Here is a 16,845-nt window from a genome sequence, read left to right on the forward strand (position 1 = left end):
GGCAGGAGCAGGAGCAGGAGCAGGAGCAGGAGCGGTCTCAGGCTCTGTTGCCTGCCTTTGGATCCCTTTCCCCTAAATGGACTGCCTTGTCTAACTATAATAGAAGAAGTTGCACCTAGTCCTATTGTAACTTGATATGTCAGGCTAGATTGATAGCCACAGGAGGCCTCCCCTTTTCTGAGGAAGAAAGGGAGGACTGGAGGTAGCAGGAGAGAGGGAGGGACTGGGGGGAAGAAGAGGGAAGAGAAGCTTTGATCTGGGATGTAAAATAATTAATAAATGAATTAATAAAAAATAAGAAAGGAGAAGAGGGCTGGGGTGCTATTTAATGGTAGAATGTTTATTTAGCATATACTAGGCCTGTTGTTCTTCTCCTAGGACTACAAATAATAAGTAAAAATTTAAACTAATTAATATAAACCATTTTCTTTTTACGTGTTTGTGTGTGTGTGTGTGTGTGTGTGTGTGTGTGTGTGTGTGTGTGTGAATGAGTGAATGAGACAGACAGAGACACAGACAGATGGAGACAGAAACAGTAGGGAAGGGAGGGAGGGAAGAGGGAGAGAGGGGAGGGAGGCCCAAATTACGGTATGTGTATCCACAAGCATGTGCAGGCAGACTTGCCTGTGTGTACACACATGGAAGTTAGGTCAACTTTGGCTATCTTCTGTCACGCTCTCCTCCTTATTTTCTTGAGACAGGGTCTGTTACTGAGTTTGTAGATCACAAGTTTGACCAGACTCGCTCTAGGATCTGTCTGCTTTTGTACCTGTAGCCTGAAATCACAGTCATATACTAACTGTGGCTGGCTTTTTACAAAAGTGCTAGGGCTCTGTTCTACGGTCATCATGCTTGCATAGAAAATACTATACCTGCTGAGCCATCCTCAAACTCCAACCTAAACCATTTTCAAAGCAACTGAACCTTCTACCATACCAAAAACATTCCATTTGAAAGAAATTAAATATATTTCACCTAAACAAGCCTAATTTTAATAAAAAACAAACCTAACATTTCCCACAATGTTGTTAGCTGTTTTAAGTTTATAGGAAATTATAACTTTTGGCTCATTTTTACTTCCTTAAACAAATAAGTATATAAAGATAAAACTCATTTTAGCGTAAATGCTGAAGCCGTAACATTCTTATTAAGTCTCCTTGGAAATCTGATCATATGTGAGTGATTCAATTGAAGACCATCTTTAGATACACACACGTGAGGTCTCAGATCAAGCTTTAAAGGTTTTCACAGGCTAAATGAACTGCTAAGACTACTATGTTTGATGTAAAGAATCAGACGTTTAACAGCGTGGAACAATAGGCATTTAACAGCTTAAATGTTGAACATCCATTTTTCTTTTCTAGATGTACCCTGATTGCCATTTGAGATATTGTCACGCCTCGTCTGTGTAGTTATTATTATGTAAGGAGCACAGTCCCAGCTACCATTAAAATAGGAAGGAAGGGTTAGATTCCTCTGCCCAACTCCCAATCTAGCTCAGCTATGAGTCTGTGATCCGACCTTGGCTAATCATATACTCTTAGAAGATTTGACCCTGTAGTTCACCATAAACCAAATACAGAAGAGAATGGAATGTGAGTTCTCTCCCCCAAGACAGCACGACAAACAGATGCTTCCTGTTGTAAAGACCATGTATCCTTTCCATAACTTGTCAGAGTTCTGCTTTGTGTAGATTCTGAAGTGTGAAGTTCTAGCCTCATAAATTCCCTTTATTAGATCAAGTTGGTTTTTGTTGCTTAGTACTAAAACTTCTAATGTCAAGACAGCTTGATATTTAGAAACCATTTTTTTTTACTTTATTGTGTAACATATACTATACTAAGCAAATCAAGGGTAAGTAGAAGATTGACTCTTAGAAAAACAAGAGAGATTAAGTCAATTATAAGGTACAATCTACAAAATTAATTCCTTTAGTGGTTCCTCAGGTTATTAATCTGCAGCTCCAACTGCAACTACAGATAGAAAGTATTTTAAAGAAAGTTAAACTTACATGTAGAGATTTCTTTATTATTATTCCAACAAAATATTATAGCAATGATTTAGATAGCATTTACATATGCCAGATATTATAAGCGATCTATAAATTATTTAAAGCACACAGGAGAATATGAATAAGGTATAGGAAAGTAACACTTAATTTTATTTAAGCACTTAAGTATTCCCAGATCTTGGTTTCCACAGGATGTCCTGAAACCAATCCTCTATAGATACCAAGGGAGTATGGTTAAAAATAAATGAATTCTCAATATTCATAAAGCCCAAATCTTTTCTGCTAGTACAATGTCCTATGATAATTTGAGTTTTTGTTTAATAAATATCTGTAGAAAGTCAACTTCATGCCCTGCACAATACTAAAAGTTGTGCCAGACTTTCAAAAATGTTCAATAAAAAAAAATCCTCTCAAGGCAGAGGCACAAAGTGTGACAGTATGTGCATAGTCTCCCCACCCTGACAAATGAAGAAGACCTGGAATCCATTAGATGACAAAGAAATAAATTTCCTTTCCACTAGCAAATTCAAATAACTTTGGTTGATTATGTGATCTGATTTCTTATCACAAAATGCTATGTTGAAATGCTACAATCCAACTTTTTGAGACTCCAAATCCTTTATCACTGTCATGACCATCATCAAACATTCATTAAGCTTTCTCAATGCCTGGCAGTGGCTGAAACTCTTCATATACGTTATCTCATGTAATGTCCCTTCAGCTCTGTAGAGGCAAGGACTACTACTATTTCCATTTTATAAATAAGGAAACTAAAGCCTAGTGACAATAACTGGGAAAGAGTATGGTATGAGTGTAATTTCCTCCTCCCAAGCTTTCTTCATAAAACGTATTCCCTTACTCCTATATGGATGATGGAATGTGGAGATAGGTTTGTTATAGATGCAGTTTAAGCTTCCACAATAAAAAAAGAGAATTCTCACATATGAAACTTACAAATCTCTTCCATGTATCTGTCCTGTTTCTAAGATTAAAAACACAAAGGAAGAAGTAGTAGGGGTATGATTGTCAAAGAAACATGGTCATCTTTGAGAAAGATGAATACATTTTCTGAAAGAAATGAACAGAAACGTTTTACACAAGACAAAAAAAAAAAAAAACCCAGTTCTGGAGAGAAGAGAGGTTGTGAAGCCCTTAAAACAGCTGTTTCTTCTCTAATTTGAAAACTTAAAAGAATCTATATTTTCTTTATAAAATGAATTTGTACTCAAAGAATAGTCATATTCAAAAACTGATCTCTGTTTTGAAAGAAATGTTTTTGAGATAGGGTCTCTCTGGGTAGCCTTAGCTAACCTGGAATTCGATATGTTGACTAGGCTGGCCATGAACTAACAGCTAGCTATTCACCTATCATGGCTTCCCAAGTCTGGGATCAAAGCTGTGGAACATCACACCTGGCCAAAAAAAAAGTACTTTAAAAATATTCTTATTAATCATTAAATAAAGCATTACACATGTCATATTCCTATTGAAAATCTCCTTACAGAACAAGACCTATTTGAGTGTGCTTATATAAGGTATTAAGGGCCCCTCAATCCAAGCCTTCATAAACACACAAAGACCCAGAAAAGGTCAAACAACAGGGTGAGAATATCCCAGCAGTCTCCTTAATGGAAGCTATAGACAGTTCAAACGATGTAAACTTTTAACATGCTGACAAAGGCACCAAGTAGGTAAACAATTAGTTTCATCTTTATCAGTTTCTGGCTTTTTTTTTGTTTCCATTTTCCAGAACACATAGATCTGCTATAAAACATACATATGCTGCAAGGAACAACTTCCTTCTTTTTCACACTCACCTAAAGGGGCCTATTTTCAATGGCTACTTCTAGATTGCAAAACTGGAGACTACTTTGACATGCGTGAATCTCTAAAGTAATACACAGTAAGAGGACCTGGGATTGGCTCTTGGCTGAGGGAAACAAAGCTGAGAGTAGACTCCAAAGTTTCTCAGCAAGGCATCAGCAGTTTCTCACTGCAAAACAAATTCTCATCAAGAAAACACTTTCATGAACTGAGCGTGAGGTGGTGGTCCTAAAGCAGTATTTCCATGACTGTTACTTTTTAAAAATAAAAGGAAATAAAGACTCTAAAGTAGCAACTGTTCATTTCTTGCCTATATTCTAAAATCATGCTATTTTTCCAAAATAGCCTTTAATGTATGAAGGACTGAGATAGCAGAAATTACTTGTGTTGAGTGGAACACAATGTTTCTGGAATCATACTCCCAAATATTTTAGTCCATTTGAGAAATCACATCTTTAATCTTTTGACGTTCATAATAATAGGATGATATTAACAGGACATGATAGGTTATGGCTCTCATTAACTGCAAGATGAGCAAAATTTATACTAAGCAAGTAGGACTTACTGACTGGCACATCGAGAAAGTTTTCTTATTTATGCCTTCATACTTTAGTTAACTAAAAGGAAGTGAGGACAATCATAGTATTTTAAGTAACTGGGGAGGCTGCCTAAAAAAACACTTTCTTTAATCATGTAGAAAACAAATAGCTTTTGGACTGTCTTGGGAACATGCTTTTCCAACCCACGTGAACTCCTTGGGACTTGCTTGTGTCACTGTTTTGTAACAGCACCTATTAGGGAAATTTTCCCTATAGTTCATATGCAGTAGTAAATAAGGAAATCATCTAAAAATAAAGCCATTAATTTAGATAACAGCATGATGCTGTTTTAAGAGATAATAAAATAATTTTCTTATTGCTTCTGAATGCAAGTAGCCAAGTTCTCAGAAATAACTTCCATTTTTCTGAGAAAGTGCTTTCACATTTTTACTGGAAACATCTATCTTTAAACTGTCATCTTCTTTCCATTTTTCCTTCATGATTTTCTTCATAATCAAGAACTTATCCTATTTGGCTCACACTTTACCACTGCGTCTTACATTTATACCTGCATCTCTCTCAAGATTAAATGAGGCTTATTTTTTCAGAGTTTTATTTCCTAAAATGTGACTTCTATAGGGATAGTCACCAAAATTCAGAGCCCCCTTTCTGTAAGATAAGCAATGAGCCTCTTATTCAGACATGAAGGTATGAAGTATCCATTCCAGTAGCAATTTGCTACATCTGATGCGCTCTAGTGAACTGTGTTGGTTTTCCCAAATATCTACCTACTTATCCAACATTCTCTCCCCTCTCCCCGTTCTTTGATCCACTGAGCCTTCCAAGGTTCCATCCTCAACTGTTTACTTTCTCTCAACCCAAACATTTGCTATTTCCCTGGGCAACTTATCTACCATCTGGTTTTGTTGTTATATTTATATAGTGCTATAGTTTGCATTTTTTGTCTTTGTTCTCTCTGTTTAGGAGTATGAAACTGTGGTTTACACCTCACAGAACTTCTGCATGTTTGTTCATGCACTAGTGCTTATCATATTATCACCCCATCTCAAGATTTACACAACAACCAGTTAACACAGTGGATACCTAAGTTGAGTAGCACAGACTCTAGAAAAAGAAGAATCACACTAGGTATATAAATGATGCTCTCACAGCAAGACTGAAGAGGCTTAAATAAATGTTTAGGTGATCCTTCCCCAGGAATTCTAGTTATGTACAGAAATTTAAAACAAAGCAATTAAGATAGAAAAAATACAAGTTTGTTTGTTTTTGTCCCTGTAGGCTCTTGAGTAACTAAAGATCACTGATAGGACAGCCTCTTAAAAGCATATTCCTAATTCACTTTAAAGGACATTAATTTAGGAGAAAAAGGTAGTTAGGAAAAAGATGAAAATATTGGGATGATGTACGGCAACTGTTTCACAGCCACACTGACTGATCACTCACATACCTCATAATCTATCCCTTTAAAGTTACAATACAGTGGCTTTTGGTATAGTCAGTGTATAACCACGATTATATCCAAATTTAGAACGTTTTCTCCACCCTATGAAGAAAGTCTGACTCATTAGTAGTCATTTCCCCCTCATTAGTAGTCTATTCTCCCTCACAGCATTTTGAAGAATTGCTGGACTATTTTCCATAAGTGGCTATACTATTTTTCATTTTGCCACAGCAATGTATGAGGGTTCTAATGCTCATGTCCTTATGTAATATATGTTTAGTCTTTTTAACAATAGCTATTCTAGAGTGTGGAGTTTCGCTATTGTTTTTGAGATCGGTCTTGGTAATGTAGTGCAGACTAGCATCAAATTCATGATTCTCCTGTCTCTACCCCCTGAATGTTAGGATTATAGGTGTGTCCTACCACATCCAGATTCACTTCGGTGAATCTGAAAAAGGTTTTGAGAGATGCTATCTCCATATTACCCAGGGAGACATCAAACTCTTGGCTCAAATGATCTTCATAAAGATTGTTAAGTTCAAAACGAGTCTGGGCTACATGACAAGACTGTTTCAAAGGAAAAAAAAAGAAACAAAATTAAATCTTAAGAGACTTATGCTCAAATTACTTAAGTAGAGGTTATCATCTCTTTCTGCTATGACACTTCCAAATCACTAGCTCTGCTGTTTCAGTAGGAAAATAACATTAGGAGCTTATACTGAAGACTGCAACACTGTAGAAAAATTTGCTATTAGTCTAAGCTTCATTTAAAATGCTTCTACCTATCTATCTATCTAGCTAGCTAGCTAGCTAGCTAGCTAGCTACCTACCTACCTACCTACCTAACTACCTATGCATAATATACATTCAATACAGAGTCTTGCATATGCTAAACAAGCTCTCTAACATTTACCTATCATCCTGTCCTCAAAACACAGCTTTGTGAATTAATGAGCAAATGAATTGGAATAGCATGGTCTGGTACGGTTATGTTACTTATATAATCCAAAGAGACCTATTCTTTCCATGGCTAAAGAGCAGAGTACAATGGAAAGGATGAAGAACAGATATAAAGAAATTGGGTTGTAAGAAGACATGGTTATCTTAAATGGCTAAAGCCCATGGGAGGGAGAGCTGATCACCCAGACGTGAAGGCAATCCTGAGACTGCAGGGCAGGAGAGACCGCCACTTTTGCCCAACTTTGTCCACATCCCTGGCCCAAGAGGTAATTGTATAGGGCCTCTGGGCATAGGAAGACAGGGGCAGTCAAGCTGCAGAAGCTCTGCATTCCATTCTGTGCCCAGATCTGAACAGATCTGGTCAAACAGCTCCTTGCACCCAAATCCCTTGGGAGGGAGAGCTAAACCTTCAAAGGGGCAGATACATGTGGTAAACCAGAGGAGACTACCCTCTGCCCACATTTCTGACTCCAGAGGAAAACGCCTGGCGCCACCTGGGCCCCCTGTTCACAGGGACCCAGCAGAAGGAGGGGCAGGCCTGCCCAATGAAACAGCTGAAATCCAGTGGACAGGAACGACTACATACCTGAAAGCAGAACACTCTGTTCCCATAACTGGCTGAAAGAAAGAAGAAAACAGGTCTACAGCACTCCTGACACACAGGCCTATAGGACTGTCAAGCCACTGTCAGAAATAGCAAGACAAGGTTACATCAGAGACAACCTGATGGCGAGAGGCAAGCTCAGGAATCCAAGCAACAGAAACCAAGACTACATGGCATCATCAGAACCCAATTATCCCACCAAAGCAAACACTGAATATCCAAACACACCAGAAAAGCAAGATCTAGATTTAAAATCACATTTGATCATGATGATGGAGGACTTTAAGAAAGACATAAAGAACTCCCTTAGAGAAATGCAGGAAAACACAAGTAAACAAGTGGAAGCCCTTAGAGAGGAAACACAAAGATCCCTGAAACAATTACAGAAAAACACAATCAAACAGGTGAAAGAATTGAAAATGGAAATAAAAACAATAAAGAAAGCACAAAGGGAGACAAACCTGGATATAGAAAACCAAAGGAAGAGACAAGGAGCCGTAGATACAAGCATGACCAAGAGAATAGAAATCATCGACACAACTGTCAAAGATAGTGTAAACTAGAAAAAGCTACTGACAAAGCTAGGAAATCCAGGACACAATGGGAAGATCAAACCTAAGGATAAAAGGTATAGAAGAGAGTGAAGACACCCAACTCAAAGGATCAGTAAATATCTTCAACAAAATCATAGAAGAAAATTTCCCTAACCTAAAGAAAGAGATGCCCATAAACATACAAGAAGCCTACAGAACTCCAAATAGATTGGACCAGAAAAGAAACTCCTCCCATCACATAATAGTCAAAACACCAAATGCACAAAACAAAGAGAGAATATTAAAAGCATTAAGAGAAAAAGGTCAAGTAACATAAAAGGCAGACCTATCAGAATTACACCAGACTTCTCGACAGAGACTATGAAAAGCAGAAGATCCTGGACAGATGTCATAGAGACCCTAAGAGAACACAAATGCCAGCCCAGGTTACTGTATCCAGCAAAACCCTCAATTAACATAGATGGAGAAAACAAGATATTCCATGACAAAACCAAATTTACACAATATCTTTCTTTTTTTTTTTTTTCTTTTTTTCGGAGCTGAGGACCTAACCCAGGGCCCTGCTCTTGCTAGGCAAGTGCTCTATCACTGAGCTAAATCCCCAACCCCTACACAATATCTTTCTACAAATAAAGCGCTACAAAGGAAAATAAATGGTAAAGCCCAAAACAAGGAGGCAAGCTACACCCTAGGAAAAGCAAGAAACTAACTGTTTTGCAACAAAAGAAAGAGAAGACAAGCAAACAAACATAATCTCACCTCCACATATGAAGATAACAGGAAGCAATAATCACTATTCCTTAATATCTCTCAACATCAATGGCTTCAATTCCCCAATAAAAAGAAACAGATTAACAAACTGGATACACAATGAGGACCCAGCATTTTGCTGCCTACACGAAACACACGTAAGAGACAAAGACAGAAACTACCTCAGAGTAAATGGCTGGAAAAGAACTTTAAAAGCAAATGGTCTGGAGAAGCAAGCTGGAATAGCCATTCTAATATAAAAAAAAAATCGATTTTCAACCAAAAGTCATCAAAAAAGATAAGGAAAGACACTTCATATTCATCAAAGGAAAAAATCCACCAAGATGAACTCTCAATCCTAAATATCTATGCTCCAAATACAAGGGTACCTACATACATAAAAGAAACCTTACTAATGCTCAAAGCACACATTGCATCGCACACAATAATAGTAGGAGATTTCAACACCCCACTCTCATCAATGGAGAGAACATAGAAACAGAAATTAAACAGAGATATAGACAGACTAAGAGAAGTCATGAACCAAATGGACTTAACAGATAGTTATAGAATATTCTATCCTAAAACAAAGGCTATACCTTCTTCTTACCACTTCATGCTACTTTCTCCAAAAGTGAACATATAATCAGACACAAAATAGGCCTCAACAGATACAGAAAGATAGAAATAATCCCATGCGTCCTATCAGACCACGATGGGCTAAAGCTGGTCTTCAATAACAATAAGGGAAGAATGCCCACATATACGTGGAAATTGATCAATGCTCTACTCAATGGTAACCTGGTCAAGGAAGAAATAAAGAAAGAAATTAAAAACTTTTTAGAATTTAATGAAAATGAAGGTACAACATACCCAAACTTATGGGACACAATGAAAACTATGCTAAGAGGAAAACTCATAGCGCTGAGTGCCTGCAGAAAGAAACAGGAGAGAGCATATGTCACCAGCTTGACAGCACACCTAAAAGCTCTAGAACAAAAAGAAGCAAACACACCCAGGAGGAATAGAAGGCAGGAAATAATCAAACTCAGAGCAGAAATCAACCAAGTAGAAACAAAAAGGATTATAAAAAGAATCAACAGAACCAAAAGCTGGTATTTGAGAAAATCAACAAGATAGAAAAACCCTCAGCTAGACTAACCAGAGGATACAGAGAGTATGTCCAAATTAACAAAATCAAAAATGAAAAGGGAGACATAACTACAGAAACAGAGGAAATTCAAAAAAATCATCAGATCCTACTTCAAAAGCCTATATTAAACAAAACTTGAAAATCTGGAGGAAATGGACAATTTCCTAGACAGATACCAGGTACCGAAGTTAAATCAGGAACAGATAAACCATTTAGACAACTGCATAACTCCTAAAGAAATAGAAGCAGTTATTAAAAATCTCCCAACCAAAAAGGACCCAGGTCCAGATGGGTTCAGTGCAGAATTCTATCAAACCTTCATAGAAGACCTCATACCAATACTATCCAAACTATTCCACAAAATTGAAACAGATGGAGCACTACCGAATTCCTTCTCTGATGCCACAATTACTCTTATACCTAAACCACACAAAGATCCAACAAAGAAAGAGAACTTTAGACCAATTTCCCTTATGAATATCGATACAAAGATACTCAATAAAATTCTTGCAATCCAAATCCAAGAAGACATCAAAGCAATCATCCATCATGATTAAGTAGGCTTCATTCCAGGTATGCAGGGATGGTTTAATATACGGAAAACCATCAACGTAATCATATATATATATATATATATATATATATATATATATATATGAAGGATAAAAACCACATGATCACTTCATTAGATGCTGGGAAAGCATTTGACAAAATTCAACACCCTTTCATGATAAAAGTCCTGGAAAGAACAGGAATTCAAGGCCTATACCTAAATATAGTAAAAGCCATATACAGCAAACCAGTAGCTAACATTAAACTAAAGGGAGAGAAACTTGAAGCAATCCCACTAAAATCAGGGACTAGACAAGGCTGCCCACTCTCTCCCTACTCATTCAATATAGTTCTTGAAGTCCTAGCCAGAACAATCAGACAACAAAAGGAGATCAAAAGCATACAGGTTGGAAAGGAAGAAGTCAAAACATCACTTTTTGCAGATGATATGATAGTATATTTAAGTGATCCCAAAAGGTCCACCAGAGACCTACTAAACCTGATAAACCCCTTCAGCACAGTGGCTGGGTAAAAAATTAACTCAAATAAATCAATAGCCTTCCTCTACACAAAAGAGAAAGAAGCTGAGAAAGAAATTAGGGAAGCGACATCCTTCATATTAGTCCCAAATAATATAAAGTACCTCGGTGTGACTTTAACCAAGCAAGTAAAAGAACTGTACAATAAGAACTTTAAGCCTCTGAAGAAAGAAATTAAAGAAGGCCTCAGAAGATGGAAAGATCTTCCATGCTCATGGATTGGCAGGATTAATATAGTAAAAATGGCCATTTTACCAAAAGTGATCTACAGATTCAATGCAATCCCCATCAAAATACCAATCCATTTCTTCAAAGAGTTAGACAGAACAATTTGCAAATTCATCTGGAATAACAAAAAACCCAGGATAGGTAAAACTATCCTCAACAATAAAAGGACTTCCTGGGGAATCACAATCCCTGAACTCAAGCAGTATTACAGAGCAATAGTGATAAAAACTGCATGGTATTGGTACAGAGACAGACAGATAGACCAATGGAATAGAATTGAAGACCCAGATATGAACCCACACACCTATGGTCACCTGATTTTTGACAAAGGAGCCAAAACCATCCAATGGAAAAAAGATATCATTTTCAGCAAATGGTGCTGGTTCAACTGGAGGGCAACATGTAGAAGAATGCAGATCGATCCATGCTTATCACCCTGTACAAAGCTTATATCTAAGTGGATCAAGGACCTCCATATCAAACCAGATACACTCATACTAATAGAAGAAAAAGTGGGGAAGCATCTGGAACACATGGGCACTGGAGAAAATTTCCTGAACAAAACACCAATGGCTTATGCTGTAACATCAAGAATCGACAAATGGGACCTCACAAAACTACAAAGCTTCTGTAAAGCAAAGGACACTGTGGTTAGGACAAAACGGCAACCAACAGATTGGGAAAGGATCTTTACCAATCCTACACCTGATAGAGGGATTATATCCAAAATATACAAAGAACTCATGAAGTTAGACTGCAAGGAGACAAATAACCCGATTAAAAATGCGGTTCAGCAGAGGCAGAAGGAACACCCATTCAGAGCCTGTCCCACATGTGGCCCATACATATACAGCCACCAAAAATGATAAGATGGATGAAGCAATGAAGTGCAGGTGGACAGGAACCGGATGTAGATCTCTCCTGAGAGACACAGCCAGAATACAGCAAATACAGAGGCGAATGCCAGCAGCAAACCACGGAACTGAGAACGGGACCCCTGTTGAAGGAATCTTAGGACTAAAAGAGCTTGAAGGGGCTCAAGACCCCATATGTACAACAATGCCAACCAACCAGAGCTTCCAGGGACTAAGCCACTACTCAAAGACTATACATGGACTGACCCTGGACTCTGACCTCATAGGTAGCAATGAATAGCCTAGTAAGAGCACCAGTGGAAGGGGAAGCCCTTGGTCCTGCCAAAACTGAACTCCCAGTGAATGTAATTGTTGGGGGGAGGGCCATAATGGGGGGAGGATGGGGAGGGGAAGCCCACATAGAAGGGGAGGGGGAGGGGTTAGGGGGATGTTGGCCCGGAAACCGGGAAGGGGAATAACAATTGAAATATAAGAAATATCCAATTTAATAAAGATGAAAAAAATGAAAACTAACAAGTCACTTCATTTCATTCAGAATCCTCCTCTTGGATGTTGAGATTCTATCAAATTTCATTTAATTGTTGAGATTCTATCAACCTACATTTGTGGTATTATTATTTTTCAAACCTCATCTTAAAGATCTTTCTCCAAAACCATTACTTGAGAGGTTTAATATATACCAGGGTCTTTCCAGATCACAGTCTTCAGGTTCTATATAAAAGGACCAATGAAGTGTCATATGGCAAACAAACACTTGGATCTTTTGAGCATTTGAGGGAAACTCTATCTACTTTACACCAAGTCCCACAGAAACGTATAATTGAGTTCCATATGTTTAAATACTTGAGACAATAGAGAATACATAGGTAAGCCATTTCAAAAACAGTTTAGTTGGGTATCTACAGTTTTAGAAAAGGTAGCCTTCATTAACCTAGAATGATTAATATTGTTAGAGTACATAAGGGTTCTCAACCAAGGGAGATTTTTTTCCCTAAGTATATTTGTTAATGTTGGAAGATCGTCTTGATTATTACAACTGGACACAGGATGATGTTACACATTCTATAATAAAATGGCAGCCCTCTACCATAAACAATTATCTGATCTAAAATATTGAAACGAAAAACCATGCTGAACAAAGATATTATAAACTGTGAATATCAGAAGCTGTTCTGGGTTCCATCTCTGTATGTCATCATCATTATAATCATCATCATCATTAGTTTATTTGTGTGTGTACGTGCATTTGTGGGCTCAAATATGCTAATACATGTATATGGAGGTCAGAGGACAATCTTTAGGAGTCAGTTCCAGCAATCCAAATTCATATTAGTATTGTGTAGCAAGTGCTCTTAGCCATTAAGCCATATCTCCAGCCCCAACCAATAACCTAAGCTCTATTTACTTGCAGTATTTCTAGATTAGTTAAGAATAATTTACATGTGGAATATAAGGATCTTATCATTAGGCCTATTATATCAGGATACAGAACCAGAAAAATTTATATTTTTAATAAACAGTAGATCAACCTGATGATGGTTGGCCATTATTACATTATACTATTTATTAAAAATCATCTCATCCATTATCTATACCTACTGTCACAGGCAATGACATTCTTTGAATGAGGACAAGTCAAAATTATAGAGATGTTTAATTTTGCAGATCATTCTATTTTATCTTTATGTTCATTAAATTTTAAAAATAATAAAGCTAGATGTTATGGCACATATCTGTAACATCAGCAGTTGGGAGGCTTGAGATGTGAGAGAATCACAAATTTGAAACCAGCAAGACCCTGTCCAAAACAAACAATCCAAAACACTAAGGGAATTACCTTTTTTTGTTGGAGATATTCATTTCTTATTCTTTTCTACTTTTCTTTTTTAGAATGTGGAAAAACATGGGATTTTATTACATAACCCAAGCTAGCTTCAAACACGTGATCTTCCTACCTCAACTACCTATAATTATAGGCCGGCATCACTCTGCCTGGCTTTGTAATTTTTTTTTTAAAGAAAATTACTCATTTTTACTCTTCTTACATTCTTGATATACTTCTTTTGCTTTCACTGCTCCCAGATAACACTGTATCATCATAAATAAGATGTACCATAAAATAATAAAATTTGGGTAGCTTTGGATGATTTTATAAGTTATATTTGTCTTTGAACACATTCAATCATTTATACTATAGTAGTTTTACTATACTTGTAGAAGTATGCGTATTGGTATGTGTATGTGTAGATACATTGTGTTTAAACCCTATTGGTGCCTAACAGACAGAATGGAGTTCATGTCTCTATACTCTTAGTTCAGATTGCCTCCTCCCACCCACCATCCATAATTCTTCGTGTTACTAAGAGTTAGCAAATCAGGCCTGCAAAGCCACTGATCTGGATCCTCCTTTAAGAATTTACCAGGCTTGCTCCTAGACCCGGAAGTTAGAGTTCTGAGCAAACAATGGCCTAGAAATGTGTGGTCTCAATAATTCCACCTCGGTACATAGGTCATAAACCACTTATGCATCCTCTGATGAATGACAAGAACATTGACCCTGACCTTGGCCAGGGTCACCTCTATATTAAACTTATAAGTGGCTAACTTTCCAGATTATTGCCAATGCACCAAAGACAATGCTTCAAATGTGTTTATAATGCTATACTTACACTGTCTTGTGACTAGCAGAATTCTAAAAAGTGTTTGTTAAATAAAGATGCAAAGGGGGAAATGAAGTGACTGATTTTTACAGCCTAGCTAGTATCATATCTAGCTTTCCCAGAAAATGCCTGGTCATTTTCAAAACAAATGAGTTCCTCTTTCTGCACAATCCCCCCAACACTCCCCCCTAAAAAAGCCTTCTATGAAATGTTAACTCAGCACTGACGTCATGTCAGTTCCGCATACAAACTTTTCCAACATTACTATCACATTGAAGAACGTACTATGTGGACAATGATAAAGTAAACAGAGAAAGATAGAAGACTCAGCCCTTTTGGGAAAGTAATTCTCTAAATTCTTTTCAGACATTAGCATTTTTCACACTAATCTTTCCAAATTTTATATGAAAATGGGCTGGCTCTAGGGTCATAAATCTGAGAAATCTTGGCTTATAGTAAAGTAACCTTTTTTTACTGCCTGACTCAGTAGGATTTCTATTTTGCTAATGAGAATCTTGATATGAGTTTACAATATGGTGTACTTCTAAAATATATATGACTACCAAATTTCCACAGTGTAATTGTTTAGATTGACGCGGTCTCCCACAGCTCAAAGAAAGTGCACACAAGCACCACCTATAAACTTCTGTTGCTGCTCTATCTTCTTTTTGTCTGAGCTGATAGCACTCCTGCAAGCATGATGAAGGTTCCTAAGACACTCTGGACATTCGGCAAGAAATGTGGGAAGCACCAACCCCACAAGGTCACACAGTACAAGAAGAGCAAGGATTCTTTGTATGCCTAGGGAAAGCAGTGTTGTGACAGGAAACAGAGTGGCTATGGTGGGTGGGCAGACTAAGCCCATTTTCCACAAAAAGGCTAAAACTACAAAGAAGATTGTGTTGAGACTGGAGTACATTGAGCCCAACTGCAGATCTAAGAGAATGCTGGCTATTACGAGTTGGAAGCATTTTGAACGGGAGTGGGGGGGGCAACAAGAAGAGAAAGGACCAAATCATGCATTTCTAAGTCAATTTTGTTATGAAGACAATAAAATTTTGACCTTTCAAAAACACTCAGAAAATATTTCCCTAGATATTATTTTTTTCACATTCTGGCTATCACTGGCAGGAGACTGAGACAGTATGAGAAAACATGAGATGAAAGAATAGCAATGATAACCAGAACTTTTAGTTTCTACATAGATCCCTTGAGAAGACATTCTTATATGTAACCCTTCTGGACCAGAGAATACATCATCTCATTTCACTGAGTGGGACAATTGAAATAAACTGAAATGGATTCCATAGCTAGTAGACTCTGCAGAATCTCTGCCATGAGTACTTATCCCTTTGTTACAAGACAAAAAAGTGAGAAAGTATGTTATAGAAGGTCAAAAAGACCAAAGGTGGAGCAGAATTTGCTAGCTAGACAGTTAACTGAATATGCCAATGTTATATTTTCCAGTGATAGGGCAGATGCACATCTGCCCATTGACTGGAAGAAGATACTTCACTGGTTATTCTAAGACCACGATGATGGAGACAATGTGTGAAGTATGAAGAAGATTGTGCTTGGAAACATTGGATTACTTCAGTACAATTTTCCTAGTATTTGGACATAAGAGAAGTATGTTTTTAATTGCCATAGGTGTTCATCAGTAAGCGCCCAAATAATCAATTAGCAACCACTTTCATTTCTGTGCTCCAGTATCTACTTTTATCATATTAGCCAGAAAGTGTTGCAAAACTGATTCTGTCCTATTATCTCTGAAGTATGATTGTTTTTGAGACATTTACCTCCTGGATCTAGCTGTGGAAACTAGGCCACAGAGCACTTTGGCAAACACACAAAATTAAATTTCAGCTTGTGAGTCACATGTGTGGCCTGTGAGTCTGACAAATTACAGGAAAGTTATGGGAATGAATTGAAATGGAAGAGTTTAGTAATTAATCCCTTTGATTGAAAGTGTTAAGATGAGAACAATCTGCTTGAATGAAAAAATACTTATTTTCATAGCCTTCAGCGCAAAACTGTGCATTATACAGAATGGTAGTTAATACTTGAGAATATTTGTATGGTTCCATTGAGAATTTTCTTCTGAATGCATAAAACTCAAATGCAAAGCAAAAAA

At 37.3% G+C, this 16,845-nt stretch overlaps 1 protein-coding gene across 1 annotated transcript in view; it reads right to left on the reverse strand.

Annotated features, from left to right (window-relative positions):
* Positions 1–16,845, reverse strand: part of Maoa (monoamine oxidase A) — a 66,134-nt gene that overhangs the window by 21,832 nt on the left and 27,457 nt on the right. The window lies entirely within an intron of this gene.

Source organism: Rattus norvegicus, chromosome X (genome assembly GCF_036323735.1).
Source record: "Rattus norvegicus strain BN/NHsdMcwi chromosome X, GRCr8, whole genome shotgun sequence".
Classification (NCBI taxonomy): Eukaryota; Metazoa; Chordata; class Mammalia; order Rodentia; family Muridae; genus Rattus; species Rattus norvegicus.